Source organism: Lemur catta, chromosome 11, assembly GCF_020740605.2.
Source record: "Lemur catta isolate mLemCat1 chromosome 11, mLemCat1.pri, whole genome shotgun sequence".
Lineage (NCBI taxonomy): Eukaryota > Metazoa > Chordata > Mammalia > Primates > Lemuridae > Lemur > Lemur catta.
In genome coordinates, this window is record NC_059138.1 from 54,495,432 (window position 1) to 54,509,483 (window position 14,052).

A 14,052-nucleotide genomic window follows, 5' to 3' on the forward strand; every position below is an offset into this window, starting at 1 on the left:
CATATCATGGTGGTCATGGCTTAGAGCCACTCAGTAAATCTCACACATGAAAATTCTGAGATAAACAGATTAATTCAATACTTCATTAAAAAGTAAGCACGAGAGAGATCAAATGAAAGTTCAGGTCAATTTGTCTGCATTCTCAACATTTACTATTCCTAATTCCTTAACAAGGCATTTTAGATTTGACTAAAGAAGCCTCAAATAATTATATGCAAAATGCTCCAAGATGAATAAAGGACTATAATAGAGGAATAAACTTCATTTTGCCTCCTTGGAACTATTAAAATAAAATGCAGTCATTTGGGACATTATCCTCTGATATAGCCAATAAGAGGTGCTCCAGAACTGGGTACAGGGCATTCCCAGGGATTTCTCTCTGTGATTTATGAGAGGTATTTGTCACACAGGACCTGACTTCTGCTTTTCTCTCTTTGGTCCAATTGCTTGCTACATATCTGTTAAATCTGAGGTTCTGTTCAGGTAAAAGGTTTGGAAGGGAGAGGCTGAAGGAAAGGACTAAAATAAGGTTGGGATTACCTATGAATGTAAGTTTTTCCTCTGCCAGGACCACAAATAATAAAGAGGATATTTTAAAGGCTAATAATTAAAAGCAACTCCACCCGCTTCCCCTTTGGTAGATGAGGAAAACAGGCAGAGAGATGGTGCAGGCTGCAATACTGTGGTTCTGAAGGAATGAGTGCTAACGTGGCCTCCTCCCTCTTGGAACCAAACCTATATCATTTGGAAAACCTTTATTCATTATGCAGAAGCTGAGAGACACACAATATTCCAGCTGGTTTCAGAGACCGATGTTACTAACAGCCACGTCACCTCTCTCTCCCTTCCTCTTTCCCTTTTCTCTTCATTTTTCTCTTTCTTCCCTTTTCCTTTCCTTCCTTCCAAGTAAGTGAGTTTCCAACATCCCCTGTTATTCTTAGTTCTCATAGCATGTGCTTGATTTTTTTTTTTTTTAAATCATGGCAAACAAACCGTATTGGTGGCGTTCAAGGATTGGGCTTTTTCCTTCCTATCAACTTGCCATGGTGCAATTAAATGGAGGTAACCAAATCCTTTTAGAGAGGCTGTTGCCATTATCCTACAAGGTCTGCCCTTTGCATTAAGAACCAGGAGACATGGGTTAGAGAGGCAGTCTCCAGCCCCTTGGGAAAGTGAATTACCAAAAACAAGGCAGCTTGGGAAAGCCCCCTGAGACAACATACTTCAAGCTTCTGGGTGGGACTCTGTCCTGGATTGCAGGAAGAGGACAAGAAAATGACATGAATTGATTGGTCAGATATAAGAAGAAACTCTATAATTTCAAGATTATGTGTTTGTGTGTATTCAAGAGAAATAACTTTTATAGGGAGAAAGAAATTTTTAAAGAAATTAAATTTTGGCTAAAAGAGAAGTACACTAAAATCCCAAGATTTATAACTGAAAGTGTTTCTTAGACTCTGCAACTACTCATGAGCTTTTAGTCTTCTTGAAAACCTCCCTAGTAATAAAGAGGAAAACATTATGAGTATCAAGTTTCTATAGCGCAGCTGATGCTGGTCTGCCTGTCTGGAAACACCAAGAGTAGTGACATATGATTTCAATTATGTTCACAGTTCCACAAAAATATCCTCTGTACAAAATGGAAAAAGTGCTAGAATAGGACCAATGTTACTAAGGAGCCTTTGGTTTATCCTTGGGCATTTTAGTGCATTGTTCCTAATAGATTTCCAATAATAAGGTAATCACATCCTCAAAGTCTCAACAAGGCCTAACTTGGAACAATACTGACTGATGAATGAATGATCACATTAGTCCCAGGACTCAGTATGAAATCAGACATCGAATGATTAAGTTCTGGAGAATCTTTGCTTCCCATTGCCAGGTGCTGAGGCTTTGCCCTCTGGAGAATGGTCATCTCAATCGTCTTTGCTCTTTATGCTCAAAGGAACTTTGTGCAAATTTGTTGGATGACACCTCAAAAACATTTGAAAGCCTCAGAAATGTAAATTTCCAAACACTATGCCTGCAAGCACCAAAATTACATCAGAAGTTGCTTTTATATATTAGCTGCCACTTTAGTTCTATGAAGAATAAAACCAGAAAATTTCCTTTCTGTACAATCCTTCCGTTTACTCACATAATCACACCCCAGAAACTATCAATGGTCATATATCTGGAAGGTACTATTTAACAAAATATCATTTTCTTCAATTCTATACAGAAATAGTCTTTAAGTACTGATTAAGGTTATAGCTTAATAATTACGTTTAAGTAGAGTTCACAAAGAAAAATGACTCACTAACTTGATATTTAAGTTGTTTGTTATTCACTAGTATCCTTCGTGAAGAAAAATATAAAACTGATCTTTCTCAGAATCGAAAGTATTAAGCATGTTAGCCTGGAAAAGGGCCTTCCCTCCAAAAACCTTTTGAGTATTTACATTAAAATATTCAGATATCTATGATCTTCTGGCATAACAAAAGTCACAATTCTAACGAGAAGTTTTCAGATACTTGGGAACAAAACATCTGCCCATCTGCCATATTTCTGTATTCTACTTTGGTTTTTTGCATAATCATCTAACACTGAAAATAAATGTATGAGTATGTGTCTAAACTCTGAGGTCTCCGTGGGATGGCTGAGCCTATGAACAGAACTACAATAAATACCTACAACTATACTCAATGGGAATGGTGCCATGCTACACAAAGCCATGGGAGTTTGTCTCTTGTCATCAACTTGCATATGAATATTTTATGACTAGATGAAGAGTCATGACTATGAGGAAAAGTCAGAGTTTCCTCCTGGAAAGGGGGAATTCTAAATCTAGATGAGAACTTGGACATGATCTAGCATAATATCCTCATTTAATAGATGAAGAAACCAAGGCCCAGAGCATTCAATTTCTTTCTTTAAGGCCTCCTGACTATTCAGTTAGCCAAAGCGAATTGGAACCAGCAACAACAAGCACACTTTTAAATTAGACTTATTTCAGAAATGTAACACTTGCCTTAGCCAGCATCGTATGCTATGTTTTAATACTTCACACAGAAGTCGAGCTTTTGGGAAAATGAGGCCTGTCTTCTTCACTAACTTTCAAGCCCAAGTCTAACTACTCAACTTAGCAGGGTCAAATTGGTCTCATAATTTTTTTTAAATTTTAGACCCGAAGGGTTTTACGAAACATTTTTGCTTATATCACTAGATGTATAGTGGGAAAACTGAGACCTGGAGAGAATAGATGAATTGTCCCAAACACAAATAGAATCCACGCATGTGGACACAAGAGGCACAGAAAGTAATTTTCAAAAGGACATCAGGGAAGGCCCCATTAAGAAGATGACATTTGAGGAAAAACTTGAAAGAGGGAAGAGAGTGAGCCATGTAGTTAGGTATCAAGGAAAGTATTTCCCCCGCAGAGCCATTTTCCAGGAACGTAACGAGGCCAGTATGGCTGGAGTAGTGTGAACCAGGTAGAGAGAAGTTGGAGATAAGGTCAGAGAAGTAATGGGAGGCCAGATCGTGGAGAGCTCTGGTAACCATTATAAGGATCTGGGCATTTACTCCAGCTGAAATGTAGAGCTACTCAAGGTTGTTGAGCAGAGGAGTGGCATAAGCTATCTTTATTTTTAAAGGATTGATCTGGCTGCTATGTTCAGAATCTACTGTAAGAGGGCAAAGTTTGAAGCAGAGACCACTCAGAGGTTCTTAGAGTAAATCCAGGTGAGAAAGGGTAGGAGCTCAGACCTGCCCCATAGAACGAGGTGGTGAGGAGCAGTCAGATTCTGTGTGTGTTCTAAAACCTAATGGATTTAGAGTCGGGAAAGGGAAAAGCCAAGGGTAACTCCCAAGGTTCTGGGCTTGGGTAACTGGAAGGATGAAGCTGTCATTAACTGAGGTGACAAAGGCTGTGAGAGAAACAGGAATGGGGGTGGTGAAGATGAAGAATTCAGTTTTGGACATGTGAAGTTTGAGATGTCTCTTACCATACACAAAGTAAATAAATCAAGTGTGCAAGTGAACACGCAAGTCTGGAGTACAGGAGAAGGTCCAGGCCAGACACAAAAATTTGGGAATTATCATTCTGTATTTGTCATAGGTAGTATTTGAATCCCTTTTCTTAAGTTAAATACAAATCTTTCAATGCTCAGCTGCAGTAACACATAAAGCAATAAAAAGAAAAAAAAAAGATAAAAAAATAAAAAAAAAAAAGAAATACAAAAACATGAGGCCGAGGTGGCTCATGCCTGTAATCCTAGCACTCTGGGAGGCCGAGGTGGGAGGATTGCTTGAGGTTAGGAGTTAGTTAGGAGGTTAGGAGACCAGCCTGAGGAAGGGCAATATCTCATTTCTACTAAAAATAGAAAAAAAAAAATTAGGTGGGCATAGTGGTGCACATCTGTAGTCCCAGTTACTTGGGAAACTGAGGCAGGAGAATCACTTGAGCCCAGAAATTTGAGGTTGGACTGAACTAGGCTGACCCAGGGTGACAGAGCGAGACTCTGTCTCAAAAAAAAAAAAAAATGTAATATATGAATTGCATTTAACTGTATTTCAATGTCCACTTAAGAAAAAAGCTAGCAAAAATGTCATAAAAGAATGAATTAAATCTTATTAAATTTTATGTTTGCTTTGTGGCTGGTTTCTTTGGTATTCTAAATATTATACCAGGAAACATTGATTTTCTGGATGAAAATGCAATCAGTTTACAATATGCCATAGGGTTGCCTCCTTATCTTTAACTAATTTCCTTAGAAATACACATTAGATTAGTTTTTACAATTATGTTCATTGTATCACGATGACCCCATCCTGAATTCCTACATAAAATGATGTTTTAATTTGACAATTAATTACCACTTTCTTCACTTCTCATGATCTGAGAAAATCAAGAGACCTTATCTGGGATATGCAGAAAGAGATGTGACCCTGGCTGCCTTACTAACAGTTGACAAGGTTTGACTTACTATAAGCAATATTTTGCCTTTTCCTTAAGAAAGTAATTCAGAAAATACACAAAAGATGTATTTCATGAGTATGTAACAATTTAAGGATCAATTAATTAATCATTAAATTTTCCCCATTAAGTACTTTGGTTTATATCTCTATAGTACTATAAAGTCACTAATGAAAGCCACATATGCTGTAGTTTCATTTCCTTTGAGAGAGTACCTATTAAATTTTTTTAATTAGCCTCCTTTAAATACATTTAAATCTCTTACATCTAGAATATTTTACACAAAAGTTCCCACTTAGGTTTAGGAATCCCCTCCTTAAAAAAAAGAGAGAGAGAGAGAGATGGGTCCAATTAATACCTATTTCTGGAACGAAACTCTCTGTAAATGATTTTATTTTAAACTGAGAAAATAACACATAATTAGAATGGTATTGAAGAAGATACTTAGCATGCAAGAATCATCGGGAAAGAATTGAGGTGAGATAGTTCCACCACTAGACATTTCAGAGTAAATTCTTGTGCTAAGACAGGAGTGACTGACTTGTCTGTTTTCTCTGCAGATTCCTGCCTCCCCCTCAAAAACGTACTTAGGGTATATTTAAAGGAGATAGGAGATCATAAAACAATTCTAAAGGCAACACAAGTGGAGGCAGCTGTTGGATTTATTTTGTTTTGGCAGTATATAAAGGTAATTAAAAACAGAAAGGCATATGGAAGGGGGAAGTAACACAATTTACAAAGGCATAAGCCATCCAAATATACAAAAACACACACTAAAAATCAAAACACTTTATGTGGAGACCATCATCAGTGAATAAACAATCTGTGCATGACATGTGTTCCCCTTTTCTACTCTTACTGTGAGAGATCCAACTGTCATGCATTAGTCATTCAGTCAACAAATGTCTAGAAACTCCTCTAACCCTGCCCTGTGCTAGTCACTGAGAATACAGTGGGGCACATCTCATGGAGTTTTCAGTTGAGTAGGAAAGATACATAGGAAAGCAGGCGGGTGAGGAAGGATGAATGTTTGTAACGGGGAATCTCAGGCACCTCTGCTCTCCATCATGCTTACTACCAACACCTGCCACAATCCACACCTTTGCTAGTGTCTGCCATTGCCCTTCTGCCCAGGAATTCCACTTGATCATCTAAGGAGGTTCTGAATCCTACCACCCAGACAGGTGAAGGTAAGTTCTTCATTCCTTGGTTTGTAATTGCCATAAATCGCTCATACAAATTCTTAAATTTATGCCACGTATACCTCTCTCCTCGTATGTACTGGCCACTGCAAAGCCCAGGAGAAACAAACCATGTTCCTTGCTCTTATCAGCAGGGACAGATATGAACATGAATATTCTAACACATATCACCATATGATAAGGCATCCAGAGTCAGGTATAAATGACATTGTTGGGAGGGGCCAAGGCTTAGGAGGAAAACATTCAGTACAAATCAAAAGAAGACTACCAAATCCATGAATGATATCTGAGATGGATCATAAGCAACGCTTAGAATTTCAGTAGGCAGAAAAGAGAATAAAGGATAGTCCAATTTAAAGAGAACAAGATAGCAAACTCACAATTATGGAAAAGTAGGGTGAGATGAAGGGATAACAAAGGGTCTGGAAGAACTGGAGTGTGGAAGGAACACTTCACTTAGTCCACGTTATGTCTGCTCACTTGTGTGTTTGTCAGTGAGTGATTTCTGTGGATTTCTTGCATATTGACATCCCTGCCACTTTCCCAAAAGTGCTTAAGTGACAAAGTAAAAGCCTTGGGCTCAGAAAACCTAAGACCCAATCACATTGACTACACGACCATAAAAAAGTCGTGTTATCTTCCTGATGTCAGACTTCCTCTTCTTTCTGTGAAATGGAGAAGAGAATCTATCTTACAGAAGAGTCCAAGGGCACAATAAGATAATGGCCTTGGAAACATACCACACTGTAAAGGTTGTGAAAATGCTTAAGATCTTTCCTGGGACTTAATAGTTGCACATAAAGGGTTTTGTTGTTTCATAAGTCAGTACAACTACAGCCACAAGTTTTTATTTAATTTCAAGTCACCAGTTTCACTTGGCAGTTTCACCAGAGATCACTCTGTCACAGCAAAATTGACCCCACCATTACTCTTCCAAAAGACTTAGTCTTCACTAAGTAATGACACACATATCAACATCAACTACAATACTTAACCATATTTTAATTTTTGATTTGAGATTTCTGTTAGGGAGAGAGGGTATATCACTTTTATAAAAAAAAATCACAGCATCTAACATGGTTGTTATCACTTTCTGCAGGAATATTACAGTTTATGAAAGTTCAAGCTAGCACTATAAATTCTTAAAATTAGGGAGGACAAAAAGAAAATGCAGAGGGGAGAAAGGAATAGTTAAGAGGTAATGCTATTCATTTCCATGTCTGGAAGATACCTCCTGGAAAATACAAAAGAAGTTTAAGAACTGGCGTAAGAGCCTTGTTTTAAACCCATATGTGTACATAAAATTATAATCTACATTTAACAAAGATGCTATTTCTTAAATTGCCAATTGAAAATATGAGGTTTTTTTCCCCCTAGAGCGACATTTTGGTATGTAAAACTTATCAGAAATATACAACTGCTCTAAGAAAGTGTTATATATTAGAATATCTCTGTGAACTTTTATCATTGCTAAATGTAAACTCATTTCATTCTGAAACTTAAATTCAAATAGCATTTCAACTTCTTATAATTCTAATGCTTCTCTCCTTCCACGGTAGCAGGCAGATATTACTAAAATGTATTCAATTTTCTTTTTGAACATTCCATTGAAAGAAGAAGCCTAAATCTCAGTGAAATAAATGGTATTTAGTATGTATATATAGTGCTGTCAAAAAAACTGAACTAAGACTAGTTGGTATGAGAAAATAAAATAGCTCCAAAACTGATTGGACTCCTCAGATGTGATATAAGAACAGCCCTTGTCACTGCACTGGCAGTGACATTAATGTGATGTATAAGAAACCCAGGGGGAATCTACTGTGTTTGCATATGTGGTAGAAGGCAGTGCGATGTCATGGAAAGAGCAGTGGTTTGAAAGCTGGAGGATCCTTGCTCTCTTTACAGTGCTTGTGAACTTGAGCAAGTCACTGAACATCTCAGGACTTTGTTTTCCTCATTGACAAAATGAGAGGCTAGCCTTGGGCAGAGTTCTAAAAAACAAAACAAAACTCCTATGATTCTAATCATTGTTTACTTTCCAGTTACACACAGGAAGGATGACCAGGAGCTCTATGGCAAATTGCCTCAGAAAGTTCCAGAAATAAAATTTTTAGAAAGTCACATCACAAGAACTGCAAGTCCTGTTTTCCTCATCTTTTTTCTCTTTTGCTCTCAGCCATTTGTGGGGGGTGGGGAGGGAATGGAGGGCAATTGTTGCAGCAACATTCTCAGAGAATCTTAAAATATTTTAGAAAGGAATAAAGCTGTTTGGTTTGGTTTCTGTTTGGTCCCAAGTAGATTGCCAATAGTCATCCTTTAATGTGTCTCACTCTATAGCAGCTGAGTCAGACGGAAATGTGTTTCTCTTTTAAGATTGGATACAGTTCTTAAATTGTCTCCACAGTGAGTTCTCCTACCTCCATAACTCTCTGAGCACTTATTTTATGCTGACTTACTATTGTAGGATATTTTTAAAGTATTTCTTCTTAGATAGATAGCAAATCACACTTAGATACACACAAAATATTGTGTACTTCTTTGTATTTGGGGCCCTTCTAAAACCCCAGTCCTTTGAGGCATTACTGTCAGGAAATTTAATATTTTTTAAAAAGTATAAATAAGAAAAAATATATAAAGCCCCAGTCCATAGAGCAAGGCTTTTTATACATGTCTTTAATAAATATTTTATTATGAATTAATAAATGAGTGTGGTAGAGAGATTCTACAATAGCTCCCAGTGACCCTCGCCTCTGTGTTGTCCCCTCCCCTAATCGTGGGCTGGACTTGGTGACTGGATTCTAATGAACAGAATACAGGGAAAGTGAAGAGATACCATTCCCATGATTAGGTTACAGAAAGAATGTGACTTCTCCCTTGCTTGCAGTCTCTCATTCTTTCTCAGAGCTTTTAATCTAGGGAAGCAAGTGGCCATGCTGTGAATAGCCCTATCAAGAAGCCGACATGGCAAGGAACTGAGGCTGCCAGTCAACAGCCATCATGAGTGTCCCAGCAGCCATGCGAGGAAGCTTGGAAGTGTATCCTCCCCAGATAGCACCTTGAAATGACTAGAGCCCTCGATGACACTTTGACTGCTGCATTGTGACAGGCTCTGACACAGAGGGTCCAGTTAAGCCACACCCACATTTGTGACTCAAGGAAACTGAGATTATAGATATTTATTGTTTTTAGCCTCTAAATTTTGAGCCAAGTTGTTACACAGTGATAGATAACTAATACAATTAGCAAAGCAATAAGAATAAGAAAGGAAGAAAAGAAGGAAGGGAGAAAGAAAGAAAAGAAAGAAAGAATGAAGAAAGAAAGAGAGAAAGAAAGGAAAGAAAGAAACCATATACATTTAGAAATGTAGCATCCAAGGATGTACAACTTTCCTGTATTGATTTTCTTTGAAAAATATTGAGGGGGAAAAAATCCTTTCCCTATCTCTCTCACCACCACCTCATACACAAACACATAAAGTTTCAACTAAAATAGACCACAAAATTATTTCTGCACTTGTCATATTTTTTTGTTGGTCCATAACCATTCATGCCATTAGAAAGATCGACCTTTGTATCAAATTAAAACATTTTTGCACAGCAAAGGAAACAATTAACAGAGTAAAGAGACAACCTACAGAATGGGAGAAAATATTTGCAAGCTATACATCTGATAAAGAGTTAATATCCAGAATATATAAGGAACTCAAATGACTCAACAGCAAAAATAAAATAACCCAATTTAAAAATGGGCAAAAAACCTTAATAGACATTTCTCAAGAGAAGACATACAAATGGCCAACAGGTACATGAAAAAATTATCAACATCATTAGTCATCAGGAAAATGCATATCAAAGCCACAATGAGATACCACCTCACTCCATTTAGAATAGCTATTATCAAAAAGAAGAAAGAAAAGTGTTGGGGAGCGTGTGAAGAAAAGGAACCCTTACATATGGTTGATGAGAATGTAAATTAGCATAGCCATTATGGAAAACAGCATGGAACTTCCTCAAAAAATTAAAAAATATAACTAGCACATGATTCCAGGCATAGGATCAGGCTAGAGAAAGGACAGTTGATAAGACTCAGATTGAATTTATAGATAAGAACTAAGGCCTGAAAGACTGACTATGTGTGCCCTGCTGTGTACATTTGTTATCCTCTGTTCAAGGAGAAGTCATGAGAGGGCTGTAGGCAAGAAGAGAGCAGTAAGTTAGCAATAGGAGGGCCTGAGATAACAGCAGGGGACTGGAGACAAGAAGACTGATTGCAAGAGATTCGGTGTTTAAGAAGTTGTATCTCTAAGACCTGATGATTTATTGCAGGTTTAGGTAAGGGAGTAGGAAAGAAAGGATGACTCACGAAATTGGCAAAATGGAAGATCTGTGGGGAATATCTTTATTTTTCTCTTACATGACAGAGATGAGTAATGTAAACAACAGGATGGCCCTGGGTATTCAAGACTAAAGACATGTCTATTGTTCATCATTGTATCTCTTGATATTGGCAGTTCAATAAACTATGGGGACATTTGTACCCCCGGAGGTAGAGAATTTGAAATTCGAAAGAAATACTTCATAATTAAAATAGCAGAGAAATAGGTAGGATGCTTTTTTTTTAAATAACACAAAATAAATCATCTTTACATTCTTTAAAAACTGGATAGGAAGTGGAGGTTAAATCACCAAATCTTTACTTAGGAAATGAAAAATTATCTAACTATTTTTCTCATTACTCCTTGTCTTCAGATCACCAATAACTTTACTGAAGTTGCGAAAACAAACAAAGAAAAAAAAAAAACTTGAAGTCTTTCAGGAGATGTTTCTCCAAGTGGAAACATTGAGAAAACATTGTAATAGGGATGGGGAAAGATATGCTTGATAAGTGAGAGAAAACCTCGGAGTCTGAGAGAGGAAATCATTTTTGGAAAACATTTTGAAGAGGTAAGAAAGGGCACAAGGCAATAACAAAATGCTTGCCTGGGGGTAGAGAATAGGATTTTGAAAGAAATCGAAAAGTCAAGAGTGCTGAGTACTGAGCGAGAATAATTCTTAAGAAAGACTAGAAAAATAGGAGGGGAAAATGGAAGCAAACAAGCGGTTTGAGAAAAAATAACAAAGCAGTCCCCTAAATCTCACTCTGAGGTAGAAAAGACAAAGAGGTTAAAAACAGTGTTAGGATACTGTCAGAATTCTTTAACTCAGTAATCTAACCCTCGGTTTCTTCATCTGTAAAAAAGGGAACCAATTCAGGCTTGTATTAGTCAGGTTAGGCTGCCATAACAAAATATCACAGACTGGGTGGCTTAAACAACCGAAATTTATTTTCTCACAGTTCTGGAGGCTGGAAGTCCAAGGTCAAGGTCTGGCAGGATCAGTTTCTTGCGAAGGCTCTCTTCCTGGTTTGCAGATGTCCACCTTCTCCCTCTGTCCTCCCGCGGTGGAGAGAGAATAAGCCCTCTGTGTCTCTTCTTTTAAGAACACTAATTCTGTTTGATCAGGTCACTTCCCTGATGACCTCGTTTAACCTTAATCATTTCTGAAATGCCCTATCACATTGGCAGGGGAGACAGGGCTTCAACATATGAACTTAGAGGGACACAATGCAGTCCATACATAGCAAGGTCATTATAAGAAATACGTGAAGTTATGCAAAGGACATTGTGCCCGGCACGTAGTAAGTGCTCAGTAAATGCTAGCTAATGTGAGCTATGACATTTCATTGTGATAGGTGTCATCTCTGAAGTAACTTATGCTTTTTCTTTTATATTTTGCAAGCAGTGCTACAGATGGAAAAAGCACCTATTTCCTTCCCACTGCTCGCCTGAAAACAGCTCAGTTGCTTAGCACAATAAGGTGTTCTCAGGTCTGTGTTACAAATCCCATCGAATGTAGAAGGAGATATAAAGGAGCCCAGATAAGAAAAGGCAGTGGAGGAAGAGAAGATCGAGGGAGGGGAGCGAAGACAGAGGGGGCAGAGTTAAGGAGAACTAAGAGCATGCAGAGCTTCTCTTCTTCCCACACATCCACATGACTGCAGCTAAGTTACCTGATGAAAGAAGGCACATTACAACTTCCACCTCCAGGAGTGCTCACTGGAAACCTCTATTGAGGAAGAGACAAAAACATGCTATTATTTAAGACACTTCAGCACTATTCTCACGTTATTCCATTCAGAGAAACCATGGTAAGCAAAGCAGACCACATCTCAGGTGGTCATACTCTTAATAGAAATGTTGTTCTGACCTATGAAAATATTTTAGTTTGGAAAACATGCTGCTACTTTTACTCAAAGGCTACTGTGTACATTAGGCTCAAAGGATAAGACCAGCTATGGACTATAGAGTCCATTAAAGTATAAAAACTCCATAAAAAGGGCTATGAATTTTCCATCTCATATCCTAAAATTTTAAATAAAAATACAGAAAGAAAATCATTGTATTGAAGAATCCAGGAAATTGGCCAGGTGCAGTGGCTTACGCCTATAATCCCAGCACTTTGGGAAGCCAAGGTAGGAGGGTGGCTTGAGCCCAGGATTTCAAGGTTACAGTGAGCTATGATCTGGCCACTGCACTAGAGGCTGGGCAACAGAGTGAGACCATCTTTTAAAAAGAAGTAAAAAAGAAAATGCAGGAAACGTAGTCTACATAAGTCACTCAATTTATCACAAACCTACCACGATGCATTTTTAAACTATCTACCTTCTCAAAGGGGTGAGACATTCTAAGTTGAAACAATGCCCTGCTTGGCACTACTATAAATGCAGTGACCATCATTTATTCAGTGCCTAGAATGGCAGGCACTTTAAAGATACTATCTCATTCATTTATTCCTAAAAACCCTGTTGGATTGCTATTATTTTTTAACATCCCACAAATAAGTAAACCAAAGATCTTGTCCAAGGTTATACAACTAATAAATCAAGGTTAGAATTCAAACCATGTCTAACTGCAAATACAACCCTCCTTTATGCCAGATCATTATGATCCTTAGGATATAGGGACATGTGAGTATGGCTAGGAAAACATGGGCCAGCCTGGTTAAAAACAAAAAAGTTGACATTGATTCTTAAATCAAGGTATGTATTTTCTGATGTCATTCTTATGAGTATTTACTTACTCACATTTTTTAAATTGCCTAAAAAATGCCTCAACACTGAAACATTGCTCTACCATTCTAGTCACTTGATCACATAATGGGCTTTTTTATTTAGATTCTAGAGCAGAAGATCTGGGTTGCAATTCAGCATTGCTACTTCAAAACTGTGTGATTTCGGGCAAATTGCTTATCTCCTCTTAGCATCCATTCTCGAGGGAGCATTATTGCCTATGTCATAGGGAAATTTTAAGAATTACATAAAATAGTCTGCAAAAGCATTGTAAACTGCCACATTAGCACTTAGTGCTTATATTTTAAAAGTTAATGAAAACATTGCCAACATCTCTATTTCTAAATAAGGGCAAGCAAGAGAGACTGTATGAATTTTTACAAAGAATCCTAATGCCTGAAAATTAGGACTCATTATCATGTAAACTCTAGACATAATCAGAATTGTTTCCAAGCTTCATTGTTCCAATCTAGTTTATCTCTGTTCTCCCCCAGTTATTTTGATGGGTGTTTTACAAACTATGCAGACTTCAATAACTCACTCTCCAATAATATACTTTGGATAATTGTTAGCTTCATGAAATGCAATTGCCTATACTTTAAGTTATAATTAAAGGCATTACTTAAACCCTCAAGTGGCCTTTGGAAATCTGAAAATGGAAGTTGAATTCATAAATACTAAGGAAGAATAGGAAATCCCAGAACCCTAAATCACCAGACTCCAATTTGTGCGAACACACTGAAAGAGAGGCCTCCTCTTGCTTTGTTTATAACCACCAGACTTCTG